Genomic DNA, 19,928 nt, shown 5'->3' with positions numbered 1-19,928 from the left:
ATTCTGTCTCTGGTGAATGCTCTCACTCCCCCAAACTCTGGCCTGTACCCCAGTTCTTGTACGCATAAATAAATAAATAATTCCTTTTTTTTTTTAAGATTTATTTATTTATTTTTACATACAGAACTGGGGTACAGGCCAGAGGCGCAGGGGCGGTGAAAGGCTTCACCAGAGACAGAGTGGGGAGCAGAACAGGCAGATGGATGAAGTACACTACTGAGGGGAGCAGCGGGCGGGTCAGGAGAGGTCTTGGTCACCTCCGGGGCAGGCGGGAATCGAACTCATGCGGAAGTGGCTTTAGCTTCGCAGTGCTGTGCTTTAACCCGCTGCACCACCAGGGAGGGCCAATAATTCTTTCTTTTAAAAAAGAGCCATCTCTTGCAAATTAAAACCACAATGAGATACCACCTCACACCAGTGAGAATGGCACATCTTAAAGCAACTAGCAACAAATGTTGGCGAGGATGTGGAGAAAAACAAACTCTCCTGCACTACTGGTGGGAATGCAAACTAGTACAACCACTATGGAAAACTGGAGGTTTCTCAAACTGCTAAAAATGGAGCTTCTATATGACCCAGCAATCCCACTCCTAAGTATCTACCCAAAAGACACAAAAACACTGATTGAAAAAGACACCTGCACCCCCATGTTTATTGCTGCTTTATTTACAATAGAAAAGACATGGAATCAACCCAAATGCCCAAAAGTAGATGACTGGATTAAAAAGATGCGGCACATATGCATAATGGAATATTACCCAGCAATCAAAAAGATAAACTCATGCCCTTTGCAGCAACATGGATGGAGCTGGAAGGGATCATGCTTAGTGAAATAAGCCAAAAATACTGCATGGTTTCACTCATAGCAGGAGCATAAAGGACCAGGAGAGAAAATAATAATAATGAACAACTATATACCAGAGACATTTTACAGGGGTGGGGTGGGAAATGGGATCAAAAATGGGAGTAGGGAAAGTTCACTGGACTATGGTGATGGCACACAGGTGATTTGGTGATGGGAAGCCCACAGGGAATGGAATGGAAATGGAAAAAACTGAAATGGAAAAATTCACAAAATCATGTAAAAATAAGCCATTATATATATATTTAAAAAGCCATCTCTACATTGATGACTCTCGTATTAGTCTACTTGGGTTGTAAGACACTGCAAACTGGGTGGCTTAAAAACAGAAATGTATTTTTATTCCTCACAGTTCTGGAGGCTGAAAGTCCAAGATCAAGGTGCCAGCAGAGCTGCTTTCTGGTGAGACGCTCCTGGCTGGCTGCCGTCTACTGTGTCCCCACATGGCCTTTCCTCTGTGCAGGGAGAGAAAAGTATGCTCTGAACTCCCTCACTCTTCTTGTAAGGACTTTGATTCTACTGGAAGAAAGCCCCATTTTTATGACTTCTTCAGTCTTAATTATCTCTTTATTTTATTTTTTTAAGACTTATTTACTTATACATCCAGAACTGGGGTACAGGCCAGAGGTGCAGGGGTGGTGAGAGGCTTCACCGAAGACAGAATGGGGAGTGGAATAGGCTGACTGAGGAAGTGCACAGCTGAGGGGAGCAGCAGGTGGACAGGAGAGGTCTGCCATGCCATATGGGTCACCTCCGGGACTGGGGATTGAACTTGCACTGACGCAGCTGTGGCTCACTTGCAGTGCCGTGTCCTAACTCGCTGTGCCACCAGGGAGGGCCTTAATTACCTCTTTAAAGTCAACATTGGGGGCTTCCACATCTGAATTGGAGGGGATATGATTTAATCCATTAAGAACTTCCATAATGAAATCTCCAGCCTGAGCCTCTCAACTGGGCTCAGAATGATACATTCAGCTTCAAAGTAGCCATCTCTATTGGAAGTTGGAAAGGTACCTCACATTTAACAAAACCCAAATGGAAATGCTAGTGCCTCTCTCCTTGAACCCCCATACCAAGTGATCCCCCTACTGCCTTCCTCATGTCACTTAATGGCAAATCCATTCCTTTAATTCCGGACAAAGCCTCAGAGTCATCCTCTATTTCTTTCTTTCTCAGACTCCCCCTACCCAACCTGTCCTTTTCGCTTTATTTTCAATATAAACCCAGTCTGACTTTGAGTCAATCCTTTGACATCTTCATCTTGACAGTGACAGCAGCCTCTCCCTAGTCTGTCTGCTCAGCCCTCATTCCCATTTCATTTCTTCTCACCTAGCAACTATGGAAATGTGAAGCTGGTCCTGTCTTCCTGCTGGCCCAAGCCCTCCTTGCTCAGAGCAGAAGCATACAATGGCCTAGAGGCTATGCATAATCTGGCCTCTGGAGAGGCACCTCTCTGACATCATCTTCCACTTACTCAGTTCAACACTCCCTACCCTCAATCTACTGGCTGTCTCTCAGCACTGCCAGGTATGTGCCCTTTGACAGTCTCTGCTTAAACCGTTTGTTCTACTCGGAACAAGCTTCTCTCACACAACCTCATGGTTCTCTGTCTCGCATCTTCTAGATTTTTGCCGAAGAATCACCTCCCCAGTGAGGCATTGGAGGGCATTGTCTCCCTCCCTCTAGAGGCAAGTCTTAATCAGCAAGACCTATTTTTTTTAAATTACATGGCCAATTTAGTATCTGTGGATTAAGAAGTATCAACCACCTCAAACGTGAGAGAGAGCGAGAGGAGCGAAACAGTAATCTCATTAGCCTCAAAACTGGTCAGAGGCTCACCACCCTCTGACCTACCATATGTCCTTCCATCGAACATGAGACCCATGAGAACAGGCACCCCCAAAAATAATAGCTCCTACTGATGGTATCCTTGCTTTTAAGGGCCTTACTGTACTCACCTATTTCATCCTGACAAAGAGAGCTTATGAAGTGGGCATAGTAGGTTGCTATTACAATAATAATATTATATTAGCAAACTACCCCCCCAAATCTGTGACTTAAAACAAACATTAATTTGTCCCTCTCTTTACTGTAGTCATTTGGGGTTCGGCTGATCTCAACTGGACTCTGTTAGACTTGGTTTCAAATAAAGCCTGCTAGACTTGTCTTTCATTTTCTTAGAACCAGCTTGTTTGATGCTGGAAATTTAGATAGAAACTATTCCTCCCCTCAGTGGACACAGTGAAACCACTTTCATGAAAAATACATTTTAAAATTTAATACAAACTAAGTACTAACGTACAAAAGAGTTCTTATCTCAGACTTTACTACATATACTTTGAATGGGATTCTGTCTCAAAAGACATTCTGTGTCAATGACAACCTCATCCTCTGGCAGAGGCCACAAGAGAGGCCGCTTAAGGCCTAGGCTGCATGTGGTCAGCAGTTCCCCTGGCCAAAGTGAATCACATGACCAACCTAGAGTTTAAGTTGTTTGATTTTTTTGACATCACTTTGCTTTACTATACTGTATATGATGTAGAGACTTTCCATTGAAGCCTCATGTTATGCTGCTCCAGAACACCCAACCTGCACATACATTTGGAGAATCATTTAGGGGGCACTGGAAACTTCCAAAAGACCCTCTGGGTTCCATTTCTAGCTGCCTATTTAGTCTTGTAGTTAGGACATATCACTTTCTCTGACCTGCACTGCCTATTGCCTACATGCAATCGTGGGCATTGTCTCCTTCCTTCTAGGGCCAAGCCTTAATCAGCAAGACCTTTTCTTTTCATCACATGGCCAACTTACTATCTATGGACTAAGTAGTAGCAACCACCCCTGTATGTGAGGGAGAGCGAGAGGAATGAAACAGTGATTTAATTTGCCTCAAAATTTGTCAGCTACATGCTCTCTCTCCCTCCCTTTTTCTTCCATCTTTCATTTTCTCTTTCTTCCCTGCTTTCCTCTTTCCTTTTCCTCCCTCCTTTCCTTCCTTCCTTTTTGAATAGAGAAGGAAGCTAAGACTAAAGAAGACAAATAACTTGTCTTTTACAAATGCCAAGCCAAGGGCGCTGGGCGTTCCCTAAAGTGAAGCAATGCCTCGGAAAACTATTGAGCAAATAAGGAGAAAACAGTGTTTGATAACGTTGCTGCAGCGGCAATCTGCAGGACACATGGAGAGGGAGATGCAGGCCCTCTCCCCTCCTCTCTTTGTGGCAGTGACAAAACTTCAAGCCTGGCTGGGGCAGTGTCCAAAAGGGGAGAAAACACAACAACAAAAAGTAAAAGTGAAAAAGCACATAGGAAAAACAGAGGTGAAAGACAAAGTGGGGAAGGCATGGTAGAGCACATTTCCTCTTCATGGGGTGTTGAAATTAGGATTCATGTTTGTTGTAAAGAGCAAAATTCAAATAGAAAAAAGTGTGCACAATGCAGACAGAAGTGTTTAAAGTTCCCTCCTCTTCCTCACTTCAGTTATGGACTCCATGAAGAGCATGTGTTTAGTTCTGTTTACCTAAGACTTGAAAACACATGTACATCTACTCTTTTTTTTTTTTTTTTGTTCTCTGTTCATCTTTTTCATCTACTCATTTTTTAAATGTGTTTTTAAAATATGTTCTGATCAGACTTTTGTTTTATCTCTTCCTTGTTATCCTGTAACAGTATCAGAGCCAGTTTCCCGAATCAGGGAGCTGTATTTTCATTCCCTTTTATGACTTTGTCACTTGCTCTCTGTATGAGCTTGCACATGTGTTTTACCTTTCTGAGACTTAGTTCTTAATCTCTAAATGGGGTTCAACGTACCTGCTACACCATTGCTGTGGGGATTAAATAAGTTCATCTATGAAAGACATCTCGTATGATATCTGACACAAACTAAAGACTCACAAAACATTAACTCTTCTTTTATTAAAAGTCATGTTTATCTGTTATGGTTATTTAAACGGTTCCAAAAACATGGTCACTGGGTGTGGAATGTTGTTTGCAAAGATGAGCACAACAATTTTGCCCAACTCTGTCCTCATGACTCTGCAATATGACTTTGATGTTTTTCCCATCAAGAGATGGAACCTATTTCTACTCTTGAACTTGAGCTGGCCCTGTGGCTGGTCTTGATCAATACAATGCAGTGAAAGTGATACTATAGCACTTCTGAGCCTCGAGAGTGCTTGTTGCTTTTGTTTTCTTCCTTTTAGAGGCTAATCGTGAGGACCATTGGCTAGCTTGCTGGTAGAAGCCACATGGAGAAGAACCAAGCCACTCACAACAACAGCCCCAGTCAACTGACAGATATGTGAGTGAGGCCATAAAGGACCAGTCTGCTTGCCAACTAGCTGGCTGACTACAAATGTGGAAGTAGATTTGGACAGTACCATGTACATCAGGAAAGAAATGTCCCAGCTGAGATATGTCCAAACTGCCAGTTCACATACAGAAGCAAAAAAAAAAAAAAAAAGATTGTTGGTTTAAACCTGTTTGGCAGTGATTTGTTAAGTAAACATAGAAAATGAACTCATTTAGGGCCTTAGGGCAGTGAGCAACACTGCAGTGGTTTATACAAGCTGCATTTCTGGAATGTGGCATTGGGCAGATTCTGTAATCTCTCTGAACCTCAGTGTCCCCATCTGTACAATGGGGATACATTCCATTCCAACTTCATCTGACTGATGAAGACTGAATGATATGATGAACATTCTTGTCTGGGCAGGGCAAGCACGGTCACCATCTTAACGTGGTGGTTGCTATTGTTGTTGTTGAAGGAAGTCTATCCTGAGAGTAGTGATATGGGCAATCATGGAGTAAGTGCTAAAGATAATTGAGGCTATGTTACTAGTGAACATTGGAAATTGGTAGTTTCTTGGGAACAGAGACACATACCAGATTGGCCTGGGAGATGGCAAGGGTTGGATCTCAACTACGCCTCTCATAGTGCAAAAGATTGTGTTATGTGCCTGGGTGAGCACTCAGACTGAGGTCATGGATGGATGGAAGCTGGCATCAGATGGAAGAATGAAAAACTGACCCTGTCAGAGGGGCAGAGATCACAGGAAAGGGCTAAGCTGAGCCTTGGGATATAACCCCTCTCTTCTCAGACGAGCTCCCAGACTCCTTACCATGCTTGAATGCCTGCCCACCTCTCCCACCATATTTTCTATCCCTTCCCACCGTCCCCCTCCAACTCACCCACAGTGCTTCAGCCACCTTGGCCTTTTTTCTCAAACTTACCAAAGTCTTTTCCTGCCTCAGGACCTTTGCACTTACTGTTCCTATCTAAAAGTGAATTTCTAAACCACTCAATCTACAGTTCTGCTCATTTTCATTCTTTTGTTGTTGTTGTTGTTGTTACTTATTTTTTCCTTCACAGCATTTATTATTACCTAAACTTAGTTTGTTTATGGATTTGATTTCTGTATATTACTTATTTCTGAGTTTAGACGGTAATCTCTATGAGCAACTGGTATGTTGTTCATACCACAAGGCCAGTTCTAGCAATGTCTGGCTCATTGATAGCTCTGAACTGAATAAACATAGTTAAAAGGAGTGAGGGGGAAGCGCCACAAGGACCAGAAAGGCATGATCCAAGAACTAAGTGACTCAGGTCAGTCATTTCCTGAAGAGAAATGTTGGGACCATCTTGTCTAAATGCCTCGGTCCACAGGTAAGTAAACTGAGGCCAAGAAAATAGAAATGAACAGTCTGAAGGCGCTCAGAGTCACATCTATGGAATCCCAGCCCAATGGAGTCAAATGCTACTGCTTTGCCTGGCAGGTGAGCCCCAGGAGACAGGGTGGTGAAGCCTCCTCCCTAAGGCAATCAGTCATCTGCTACAGCCTTCATCTCCATTCCATAGAGGAGGAGAGTGTCATTTGGGAGCAAAGGTGCCAGTCAACTGACAAATTGTGAAAGGAGGGCTGGAGAGGTGGGGAGGGCCCATCACTGGGCCAGGAAGCTATTCTGAGGAAGCTCAGATAATAGCTGGTACCAAAATAACCCAGCATCCTCACTCTTGTTCCAATCCTCACACCTCTGCCCCACCAGAAGTGAGGCTAACACTTGCATCTCCCTAAGTGACACTTACACACACCAGCTTTAGTAGGGCCTATGGGGCCAGGGCGATCATCAGACCCAGCCCTGTCCTCTGAGGGCTCACAATCTGATACAGGAGGCAAGCTAAGTGTCAGTAAGATTACTGAGTGTGGGTGGCTGGAGGCTAGAGGCTGCCAAGGGCAGCATGATAGAGCCTCAGAGGAAAGGAGCCCTGGAATTAGTTACCGAGTAAGGAGGTGAAAACAACAGGATGTTCAACAGAGATGGAGGGAGGCAACATATAGTTTTCAGAAAGACTATGCAGTGTTCGTACGTGGGTGAAAACATCAGGAATTTGAGACCGAAGGGCAAAATAGGATGCTAGAAGGGGAAGGAATTTGTCCAAATTATGTAGGAACTTGAATGTGAAGAGATTGAGCTATTTTTGATCAACAAAGTAGAGCCTTGCAAGATTTTAAACCAGGAGTATGACATGAACAGATCTAGATGGTAAAAAAAAAAAAAAAAAAATGTACCGTGGTTGCTTTGAGGAGGCTGCCCGGGCAAGAAGAGTGGAAGAGGGTGGGGAGCTGATCAAAGAAAGAAAACACTTCATTCTGGATGGGCAGAATGGCAGTTTTAGATAGGACAGTTTTAGACAGGAATCTTGTAGATGGCAGGAATCGTTCTGTAGAGACTAATTTTCTAGAGACTCGTATAGTCACTTGCTGGACTCTACGCCACACCACGGTTCCAACTCTCGTTGGCTTGTTCTGAACTAGAAGTTTAAGCAGAAAAAAAAAAATGTGCCGCTGGAAACCTAACCCTAGACGAGCGATCCGAGCAAGAGACTTCAACTCCCAAAGTGCTTCGCTCTTGCAGCTCCGCAGGTCGCGCATGCCTCTTTTCAAGAGAGGCGGCCGGGTTACAGTTCCGTGGGACGCACTGATCCGTAGGGTTAAGTGCGGGAAACCTAGAGAACGCCATCTTAACTTGGGTCAAACCAACTGTACACTTAGTGGGAAGTTCACGTTCTCTCTCTCGTCATTTTGTACATGCACTGAAACAAAACACGCTTAATTATTGCGAGATTCATGACAATGCTTTACCCTGAGAGCTCCTTTCATTTACATCCTACTCTGGAACTGAACCCTCAGGGTTACAATAGGACACGCCAGCATGGCCGCATTCTGCCAGATTCCGCTGGGGGCGGAGTCGGAAGAACTTCCGCCCCGCCTCCTCGAGGGAAGGGGGTTTCCGCTTCCGGCAGCGGCGGCTCCAGCCTCGCTCTGGTCCCTGCGGCTGGCGGCCGAGCCGTGTGTCTCCTCCTCCGTCGCCGCCATATTGTCTGTGTGAGGAAAGGGGAGAGCGGCCGCTGCCGCTGCCGCTTCCACCACAGGTACGTTGAGAGGCGCCAGGCGAGATGGTTGGGCAGTGGTGCTGGGCCCAGGATGGGGCAGCGGGACGCGGCCGCCCCTCAGGCTTCCTGCTGATTCCCGAGCGGCCCGTCGCTTTCCCCCTGCCCCCCCTTCACACTCAGCAGCCTAGGCCCCTGCAGCCCATCGGTGAGGCCCAGGATCATCCCCTAGGGCGGGGAGCGAGAGTTGGGGACAGAGGCTGATGTGAGAATGGGAACTGGTTCTCTTGAGTCCGGCTTATTGCGGGGGGAGAGGAAGGAACTGGGGCGGGGACTGAGGGACAACTTGGTGGAGGGGGTCTCCATTGGGGAAGGGAGGTTGAGGGGTGGGGCTGTAGGGGATGCTGGGGGAGGGTGCCCAGGGGAGAGGTGCCTGCTGGGTAGGATGGGTGAACCCTCTTGCTGAGCTGAGCTGCTGGAATGGGGGCCATCCAAGGGTCCCTGTGGGCGAGACCAGTCTTCCCAACTGCAGACTGGGGTGCACGGTGGAGGAACCCCGGGTGAGATCGCCGGGGAGAAAGGGGGAGGGGACGAGCGAAGTGGGGCAGAACGGGTGCACTTGGAATTAAGGTTAGTTAGGAGCCTGGGTGGAAGACAGGTATGTGGAAGGAACGAGCGACTAAAAGTGGGCATGTTAGTTTGTGACCTTTTGAAGAGTAGGACTTTGTTTTTGTTTTGCTTTCTGTAACATTAGAACATTTCTAACCATGGCAGGTGATGAGTGAAGCTTCTGTACTTATGTTTTGGGGAAGCAAAGTCAGGGTCAGGGAAGTTGCTGCTTGGCTATTACAGTGGAAAGGAAAGAGTTCTCTAAAGGAGGTGGCAGATTAATTTGGGAAGACTTGACTCCATTACAACTGCTAAATTTTTTATAAGAGGAGGTAAGGAGAGGAAATAAAAAGAAAGTTAAAAAGGAAAGATTTTTCTTGCGAGTTGGAGCCCTCATTTCATCTAAGGAGTGGCAGTATAAGCCAGTGGGAAAGAACCAGACTGCCTGCCCTCTCAGATGCCAGGGCCACTACTACTTAGTTATGTCACTCAACCTCTAAACCTCAGTTTTTCTATCTGTAAAGTGGGGGTGATACTGCTTCTTAGCTTATAAGTTTATGCTATGGAATAAATAAGATAGTTTGTGTCAGTTGCTTGCCAGTGTCTGGCACATGGTAAGTCCTTAATTGATTTTTTTGCCTGTCACTTTTGTCAAAGGAAAACTGGCTGGTATCATAAAACTTAGGAGAGTCCATAAAACTTAGAGTCGAGAATCTGACAGTAGGCAAGACATAATATTTTTGTAGTTGTTAGGGCTTTGTCTCTAAGTCAATTGACATAACTGACTTGGACTGCTGGTTGAAGACTGAAACCAAGATTAGTTTTCTCTCTTGCCATTTTTAAAAGTTCACCTAGTTTGTTCTTCCATGACTTTATTGAGGGGGCGTTTATGATTTGGAGAAAGAATGACAGGATTGGAGACTTGCTTGGATTGATTTATCAACTGATTACAAAGTCAGGTCATCCTGAGGCAACTTTTGTTTAAAGGAAAAAAGAAAACCTAGTTATGGTTTCCTGTATAGAATATAGTGAAGAAGAGCACACATTTAAGAGGAAGAACCGTGGGTGGGGTGGCCTTGCTGTTTGGGAATGGAACAAATGGCAGCTCTTCCACATTGCCTATTTAGTTCTTCTGTTGCCTAGTCACTGTCTTCCAGTATGAGTTCTTGCTTACATACACCTTTACTTCGCATAGTTGGGTTTTTTTTTTTTTTTTAAGATTTATTTGTCTATGCATACAAGAGCTGGGGTATAGGCCAGAGATGGGGGAGTGAGAGGATTCACCTGAGACTGAGTGGGGAGCAGAACAGGCGGATTGGCTGAAATACACTGCTGAGGGGAGCAGCAAGTGAGACAGGAGAGGTCTGGTGCACCATGTGGGTCATCTCCCTGCCCAGGGATCAACTTGTAGTGGCTGCGGATAGGTTGATGGTGCTGAGACTTAACCCTTGTGCCATAGGGAGGCCCTTCACATACTCTTGGAACAAGGGGAAATTTTCTTTAGGAACTGAGTTTGAAACCATAACATGGGATTTGGGTTATAAGAAATAGAATGATCCCCCACAAAGATATCTGTACCCTAATTCAAGAAGTTGTAAATGTTTTATATTGCATGGTAAAAGGGACTTTGTAGGTGTAATTGAGTTTTAGAGTCTTTAAAATAGAGAACCTTCTCCAGCTGGGAATGGAGAGATGGGACAGAAGGGAATAGCAAAGAGACTGGAATCAACTCCAAATTCCACTCTTGTAAGAGGGAGCCACATGAAAAGCATGAGAAGGAGTTCAGGTAGCTAGCTCCAGTAGCATAGAGCAGTATGCTGACAGCCTGCAAGGAAATGGAAATCCCATTCCTGCCACCACAAGGAACAGAAGTTTTCCCTCAAGTTTCTAGCAAGTAATAATACACCTTGATTTGGACCTTGTGCGACTCTTAAGTAGAAGATCTAGCCAAGCCCTCAACTTCTGACTTAGAGAAACTGTGAGATAATGAATTTCTATTCAAACTCAATATGGAAATTTGTTAGGTAGAAATAAAACACTAGTATAGATTTTGATACCAAGAGTGTCTAAAAATGTGGAGGCTGTAGTGGATAGAAGTCAAAAGAAATTTGAGGAATTTGATAGAAGAGGCTGTCAGAAATCCTTGTTAATGACTGCTAGTGAGGACCTATTTGAAAGGGAGGTATGTGTTGGAAACTGGAGGGAAAGGGGTCTTTGTTACATAGTGGCAGCAACTTGTATGTCCTGTGGCTATCTGGAAAAAAAGAATTTAGAGGTAATGAACTTGGAAATTTAACTGAGGAGATTTCTGAGCAAAGTGCAGCCTGGTGTGTTTGTGAGTGATTAATGGGGTGAATGAACCCTATGGAACTAATACAAGATTAGATTCTTGAAGATTTATTCTAGCACAAACAGTGCCAACTTGGATTGAAGGAAAATTGTCAGATTTCTGCCACCACCACCCCACCCCCAAGAAGCAGGCTTATAAAACTACTCAGATGTGAATGAATTTGCTACTTTTTGCTAGAAATAGGGGGGGTGGGGTTTGATTCAGAGGATGAAATCCAGAGCCCAGAGAGTGTAGTAGCAATCCTCAACATTTTCCCTGGTTTTGGAATGGAATGGAGTTTGCCTGGATTTTGAAACTGGTTTGGACCAATGGATTTGTTTTCCCGGCTTGAACTGGAATGTCCTATACTTGTCCCAATGTTCGCCACCAGAAAAGCTTTTTTTTTTAAGGAATTGTGCTCCAGGAGTTTACTTAATGTGTTACACAAAGAGCCTCATCCTCACCTGATTTAGGTGATGAGATTTTGGGCCTTTGATCTGATGAACTTAAACAAGAGTTTTGGACTTTGAGTTGATATTGTAATGAAACGAGACTTTAGGATTATTGGTGTATTTTGCATTTGGGAGAGGTAGAAATGTTTGGAAACCAGATGGTATAGTTAGGAGAACCCCACCCCAAGATGTCTATGTCTTCATCCCTGGAACCTCAATATGTTAGTATTATGTGGCAAAAGGGACTTTGCAAATGTAATTATGATGTAGGGGTTCTAAAATAGGAAGATTGTCTTGGATTTACTGGATTGGTCCATCTAATCAAATGACCCCTTACAGGCAGAATTTTCTCCAGCTGGAATCAGAGATGGGGCAAGAACAGTAATTTGAAGCATGAGCAGGCAGCCCCAGTTGACATCCAGCAAAGAAATGGGGACCTCAGTTTCACAACCTCAAGAAACTAAATTTAGCCAACAGTCTGAATTAACTTGGAGGCAAAAATTTCCCCACCGTTTTCAACAAAGAACACAGCTCTGTGATCACCTTATTTTCTGGTCTAAGCAAGAAGACCTACTCAAGCCCACATGACTTTTGGCCTATAGAGACTGCTATGATAAATGTATATTTGTGGCAATTTATTATGGCACCAGTAGGAGCTAAGAGTTGTTTTTTGTTTTATTTGTTTTGCTGGTTTTATTTAACAACCTCTGGGGGACTATTTTCTCTAAAACAGGGCGGCAAAGCAAAGATTATTCTATAAAGTGACATTATTAATGGAATGATGGTGTTGTGCAAAGCCTGTGCCTCTTCCTTGATGTTTAAATACCCGTTACTGTTCTTAGATGCAATTTGAAGAAGGTAGATGGCAGCTTGGTAAAGTTAGATTCCAGAGCTCAGAATTTTGGTAGGATTTCTGTAAGTTGGTGGTTCTTCCATATCTAAACTTGTAACAGTAACCTGTTGATTAGATTTGTAAAATGTGGGCTCCACTTTAGTGAGGGTAACTTTAGAGGATAGAGGAAATGGTTATCTAAGTAGAAGAATTACGTTATCTTTTTGACATTTGGGTTCAGAGTTAAAAAAAATTGGGCCTAAAACTTTAAGCAACTCAAACTAAGTATCTTAGTCCTTGTGCTAACTTAGAATCCTAGTACAGGCAGTGGAGATTCATGACTTTTGAACTGTATTCCTTGTGCAACCTTGTCTTTCCCTTTTTCTAAATTTTACCTTGGCTAGGTTCTCTCAACATTATTCATGGGGTCATTGTGAGGATTAATGGAGGTAATGCATGTAACACATTTAGCAGAATACCTACCACAGAAAGTGCCCAAAAGCTGTTAATTGTAAATTTATGATAACTGTTTTGACAACTTGGGTCTAAATGTTATAGTGTAGTGTTAACAAGTTCAGAAATTGAGAGCTGATGATTTTGCATTGGATTTGGTAAGGGTTAATTAAGCATTTTAAAGTAATAATGCTTGTGATGCTTAATTTAAAATGAGAAACTGGATTTGATCCTTGGTCTTTCTTAATTCATTGGGTTGCCTGCACCAAATTTGTTTCACAAGATTCTTGAGTGTGTTCATATACATAAATTTCTTTGAACTAAGATTATTTCAAAGTGGTATATTAATTTGTTGCTTTTTTTTTTAGGATTTATTTTTATTTATTTATGCATACAAGAGCTGGGGTATGGGCCACAATGTGGGTAGTGAGAGGATTCACCAGAGACAGAGTGGGGAGCAGAACAGGTGGATCTACTGAAATACACTGCTGAAGGGAGCAGTGGGCAAGATAGGAAAGGCTGCTGGGCCATGTGGGTCAGCTCCTGGCTAGGGACTGAACTCATGCCATAGTGGCTGGCAATATTACACTTGATAGTGCTGACCTTAAGCCCTATGCCACTAGGGAGGCCCCTTACTTTATTTCTGAAAAGAGAGAAATCTAGGCCAGTTTGCTTTACAAATGAAGAAATTCCTCTCAGATCATTAAAGAACAAGAACTGTTGTTACTGTAACAAAGGGTTTGCTTGCATTGGGATATAAAAAAGTTGGTAGTTTTCCTTAAAATACTGTGTGCTTATTAGCAGACCTAGTTGTGACCAGGCAGCTTTTACTTTCACATAGAAATCTAGAATTGAGTCTTTTTAAAATTGAAGGTGAAAGAATTCACACTATTGTGCTAGGAGTGGCATTTCACTGTTTTTTACAAATTCTTAATTCTTTCAGCCTTAGACATAAGAAACCTACTTAGCAACAGTTGCTATAGTGGGGAAGCTTTTTTTACATTAGTAATGATAGTGTTTTCTTGCATAGAAGATACTGTTATCTGAAGTGAAGGTTTTAGGGTTAAATACTAGGCTACATTTATACTTTCTGATCTTAGGAACTTTTCTGACAGTTTATTTATTATTATAATTAGTTGAAGCATTTTAATCTGTGTGGAAAAGTGACCACTTGAAATTTTTCTAATGTTACGACATACATCAGTGGGTATTTTTCAATTTAACTACATCTTTGATCTAAATTTTCAGAAAGCCACACTGTTAAAAATGAATGGGTTGATTACTTTCCAAAAATTATTGAATCCTGCTGTATCAGAAATTACAAAACAGCCATTTTGGGCTATCAGGTTTATAGCTAGTCAAAGAGTCTACTCATTTTAGACCCTGAGTGCCTACTACATATCAGATAAATACTGTGAAGAATCTCTAGATATGTGCTGTCTTCAGGCTTCTGTGTGTCATTTTGTAATGCATGTATGGTCCCTCAATTAGTGGTGTCCTGAAGTATTTTCTTAAAACTATTGGTTTTCTCTCTTAGAGTTTCTCAAATAACTATGGAAAATGGGGGTGGGTGTTGAGAATGTCTTGTTCTTGATGGAATTATTATGCTGAGATTGCTGAGGGAGAGGGAAACATAGCAGAGCAGGGTAGTTGGAAAACACTTCCAACTTTGGAGTGAGACAGACCAAATTTGAGATAAAAGGTTACTTAACACCTCTCAAGCCTGGATTTTGTCATTTCTGCAATTGTGATAACTACCTTGGCGAACTTAATAAACCTTCAGTTTATTCATCTACTAATTGAGGGTTAATAGTACCTGCATGGGACACTTGGATTAGTAACTAAAGTGTTACAGGGCAGTGAAAGGCCACCTTCTAAACCCCCAAACGTGCTCGTGCTAAATGGGTTCGTTCTGCCATCTGCCACATCAAGACAAAACATATAAGACCTTTAATGGAAAGGAACTTTAATGCAAATGTGTAATACAGACAAGTCAAAGAATATAGTTTCTAAATCAGATACCCAAAGTTACCCATCCCCTCATCTGTAAAAGTCTACACAAAAAGGCATTGGTCCAAAGCAAGGCCTGAAAGCCTACCACAAGTCTAAAGCACCTTCTGGTAGGAACCCATAGAAAAGGGTCAGAAATGGCCAGACAAGTCTGGGAGGAAAAGAGCAAAATCAAAATCAAGATAAATGATGCCATAGTTTAACCTCCCTATGGGTCTCTCACTCACATCTATTTCATCCAGCCCAGAGCCAAGAAACAAGAGCTGCTTCTTCACATGTCTCTCTGCTCCGTGTGCCTCCCTTGGGTCTCCTTCTGGCGCTCCATCTTTTTTCCTTCTTCTTGTCGCCTCTCTAGATTCTTCTCTTCCTTGCTCAGCTCCATCCTCCTTTGGGTGGGGCAGGGAACCTGGAACCTCCCATTTTCCTGGGGACTACCCTGTTACAAAAGTAGTAACTAATATTACCTCAGTTATTGTGAGGATTAAAGGAGATAGTTTATGAAATGTTGCATGACTGACTGACAGTTCTTTCCTTCCCTGTCAGTGAAGTTGCCAGTGCTACTATTCTCTTCATTTTCTACTGCCAAGAGTTCTTATTTTTTCAACTAGGCCAATTTACCTCTACTTCCTATTCTGGTGTGGCCTTTTGGGTGGGAGAGGTACTGAATTACTGCTGTTTAGGGGTGGAGTAGTTTGTAATAAACTGCCTGGGTTACTTGTGAACTGTGTTTATTATCAAAGTGGTTATGTAGCCATGGTGAATCTAGGATTCTCTTGCTTCTAGATAGAACAGTAAATCTCATCTCAGACTGGAGGAAAGTTCAAGGTTTGCTCTCCTGTGCACTTGTGAACCTGGCTCAGAAGTCATGATTCCTTGATCACACTTTGGGAATTATTTGTGTGTTGGGAGAACTTTCAGTATTAAATCTCTTATACTTTCACAGGTAATTAACTTGCTTTCTTACTTACACTCCTTAGGCAGGCAGGAACTTATGTTTACCAGTGTGTCGATACTGTTAAAGGGTTCTGTGTATATATAACTCCAAATAGATTGAATACAAATAGCCATTTTCCTTGGAGTTGTTCCTTCATCTTTTAAGACTTGATTTTTATACAGTCATGGCCTTGTGCCTAACCTTTGAGATAAATAAATAAAACTCCAGATTATTGAAACACCCTCCCCCTCTCCCCCCCAGCCCTCACCATGAGTCCAAATTTAAAGCAACCCATTTCGGTGTAGTATTTTTATGGCATATTGTTAACGAATCAGTTTGCAGACTTAGGGAAATTGCATTGAATTAGTAAAAATAGTCTACATAACTTTGATATGGATTCAAATTTGACCTCTACAATTTAGTAATCCCTTGACTGTTGGCAGTTCCTTTAGCTTCAGAACCTGTTGATTTCTAAAATGGGACAGCTCGTATTACTCCTGGTTTTATAAGAGGCATTCAATTGATAGCTGTAGTTATTACCTACAAAAATGCTGGATCATAGTAGGTTTAAATTATCCTAGATCTCAAATGGAATTTTCTGTCTTTTAGTTCCAGATAATTGTGATAGTGGTACAAAGTTTCAGGTTGTGATTTTGTTTTGTTTTGTGTTGCCTGGTTAAAAGATAGATAGATGACAGATCTTTTGCCTGATATTTATTACACTCCATATTGTTGACAACGATATTAAATTTAGTGTTTGAGGTAGGCCCAAACCTGTCAGTGTTTTGATTCAAGTCAAACTGGTTGGGTTTTCTTATACTCTTATTTGTTGGAGGATCTCCCACTGTTGCTGTACTATTTATATAACATTGACACTTTGATTTCTTATTTAAAGGTAGAGAGATGAAATTCACACATGACCCAAATGCTTATTTATTTTATTTCATTTGCTGTTGCATACTTGCTGGTTTGTTTTATGGAAATACTTGAGTCTGTTACTGCATTTTTTTAAACAAGATGTAACTTGTGTAGATGGGAATAAAAACGGCCCAGTGATACGTTAGGATTAATGTCTGAAGTATCTTGTAGGTTTATGCACTTTATATTCCAAATTTGGACCCTTAAGAGGACCAGAAAATTTAGAATTAACTTTGAACAGGTAGTTTTCTTTTTTTTTTACATTGTGGGCAAATCATAAACTACCTTTAAAATACTCCTCCCCCCCCCAGGTTATTGATGTTTTCATTTTTTATTAATTATTAAATGCAAGGGTATTTGCACACATCAGTCACATGCATATTCATGAGGACTGTGATCTCAAACATCCCTGAAGAATGATGAAACAACAGGTTCTTATAAAGTAATGGATTACAAAAAATTTCAAAAACTACTAAATCAGAATACAAACCAATTTTTTTTACATCATCCTTCAATTTGTGCATTTTTTCTCTCAGTTTTAATCCTCATGGGCTTCCCATCACCAATTCACCTATGTGCCATCACCATAGTCCAGTGCCCTCTTCCCACCCTAGTTCTAATACCTCTTTCCCCTTCCCACCCCCATAAAATGTCTCAGGTTTATAGTTGTTCAAGCTTATTCAGTGTGTACTCGAAGTTTTGGGATTTAAGGTCAAAGTAAGTCAGAGGAATTGTCAGGGAGTTCATTGTTAACCATTTTCCAGCTATGTATTTTTCCCTTAAAAATCAAAATCTTCTACCTATCACCTAGTTTGATAGGTGAGATAGAATATTGTTGATCATGGTTACCATCTTAAGTTGAGACAGGAAAGGAGAGTCATCATAAATAGGGAAAGATAACATCATTAATCTTATAGTCGTTATTACCATTAACCTGACCTCTGGCTTGTTCTTCCAAGTTGGAGTTAAGAGTTTTGTTTGTAATTGTTTGTGTGCATGGCTCAGCTATATTGAAAACTGCAAATAGATGATTGTCTATCTTTGAAGTAAAAGGAGTTCTGAAGTAGTTTCCATCTACTGTGTAGATTTTGACTATTCAGCTCATAATCTCTACAGATTTTTTTTTAAAGATTTATTTATTTATTCGTACAGAACTGGGGTACAGGCCAGAGATGCGGAGGGTGAGAGGATTCACAGAACAGGCAGATTGGCAAAGTACACTGCTGAGGGGAGCAGTGGGCGGGTCAGGAGAGGTCTGACTTGCCATGTGGTCTCCTCCAGGGCAGGCTGGAATCGAACTCATGCAGAAGTGGCTTTAGCTTCTTAGTGCTGTGCTTTAACCCGCTGCGCCACCAGGGAGGGCCTAGTGAATCTATTTTTAATGCTATAATTTGTATAGTCCAACTAACTATTCCCTTTCCCTTGTTTTAACACTGCCTGATGGATCATCTGTCACAGTATAATTTTTCAGTAAATATTTATGGACTGTCTTCTATATGTGTAAGACTCCAGAGGATAGAGGCACCATTCTCTGCTCTTGGCACGGCACATTGATTAGAAACAAATGCACAAACACTAGTGGTGATCAGTGAAGCTTTTGTTGGAAGAGCCTAGTACAATATATATAGATGTTTAATATATCGCTTTACCCAAAGCTTGTATGTTATAAACCAGAGTTTACTGCGATAAAAAAGAAATTACAGTGTCCATGCTAAATATTGAGGTAAGCAAAGAGTGCTTTTGGAGTATAGAGTGGAGAGAGGTCTTAACCATTAGAATTTTTCTGTAAGTCTGTGGTCAGTTCTGTATTTGGCAACAGGTATATTGCAACTACTCCAAAGTGTTGTTTAAAAGCTATAATTGAATTAATAATGGAAGGTAAGGAGCAGATGGCCTTAAATTGAGAACATACATGTGCTTGCCATTGCATATAGTGCTGAATGTGAATTTTTAGTTTATTTGTATTTTTAATATAGTGGGGATTACTAATCCATAAACCTGCCTGACTGACTCAGACCAATAAGATAAAGTTATCCAGGCAATCCAATGACATTTCCAGTGGCTAAGTTTCAGAACCCATTGTTGGATAATCACATCTAAGCACATCCATGTTAATGCAGGAATGCAGAATCATTATTACCAGATAAACAGAAAGACCTGTCTTCCTCTTGAGAAACTGAAGGGTAATTTTTTTTAGTGTTAGCAACTAAGTATACTTAAAAATACAGATTATTAAATAAGTTACACATAATTAAATAGATGATTTACTTTGAAACACTGAAAACCTAGTACAAAGGGTTCCTAGCATCACTCATGATGGCCAGAAAGTAGAAACAGCTCAATGTCCAGCAGTTGATAAATGGATAAACAAAGTGGATTCAGTGATAAAAAGGAATTGAACTACAAGCTACCAGATTGGTAAACTTTGAAAACATGCTGAATATAAAAAGCCAAACACAGAAGGTATACACATTACATGATCCCATTTGTGTGAAAATGTCCAGGATAGGCAAACCCATAGAAACCAAAAGTTTATTAATGGTTGGTAGGGTTTGGGTAGCTAGGAATGTCTACTATGGAGGTTCTGGGTTTCTACTTTTGGAGTAATGGAAATGTTCTGGAATGAGTGTTGATAATTGCATATTAAGTTAAAAGCCACTGAATTTTTAGTGATGGGTTTTATGTTAATTTTTAAGATTGGGAGAAAAAACCGCATTAAATAAGGCATATATGCTTGCACAGAGCGGAAAGAATAGGTTGTGAATCTAGACAGAGTATTTTTAAGTCACCACCTTTCTGTGTTTTGCCTTCTATAAGATAGGGGAGATACTTCCTCAGCCTTAGATTTGTTTAGTTTAAACGTTATTAAGTATGGCCCTCCCTGGTGGCCCAGCAGGTTAAATCACAGCATTAGAAGCTAAAGCCAATTCCGCATGAGTTCGATTCCCGCCTGCCCAAGAGGTGACCACATGGCGCGGCAGACCTCTCCTGACCCGCAGTCTGCTCCCCTCAGCAGTGCACTTCGTCCATCTGCCTGTTCTGTTCCCCACTCTGTCTCTGGTGAGTCCTCCTGCCGCCCCTGAGCCTCTGGCCTGTACCCCAGTTCTGTATGCACAAATAAATCTTTAAAAAAAAAAGTGAT

General features: G+C 41.8%; 1 protein-coding gene across 1 annotated transcript in view; it reads left to right on the top strand.

Annotated features, from left to right (window-relative positions):
• The first annotated feature begins 8,123 nt into the window (after positions 1 to 8,123).
• The window catches only part of CSNK2A1 (casein kinase 2, alpha 1 polypeptide), a 48,187-nt gene continuing 36,382 nt past the window's right edge, over positions 8,124 to 19,928 (top strand). Inside the window, exon 1 of the mRNA XM_004687324.1 lies at positions 8,124 to 8,291. The gene's annotated coding sequence lies outside the window, so the exon portion shown is untranslated. The remainder of the gene's footprint in view (positions 8,292 to 19,928) is intronic.

The sequence above is a fragment of the Condylura cristata genome, unplaced genomic scaffold, assembly GCF_000260355.1.
Source record: "Condylura cristata isolate star-nosed mole 26May11 unplaced genomic scaffold, ConCri1.0 scaffold00022, whole genome shotgun sequence".
Lineage (NCBI taxonomy): Eukaryota > Metazoa > Chordata > Mammalia > Eulipotyphla > Talpidae > Condylura > Condylura cristata.
Note: the sequence above shows the minus strand (reverse complement) of the source record. Positions and strands in the feature narration are given on the sequence as shown.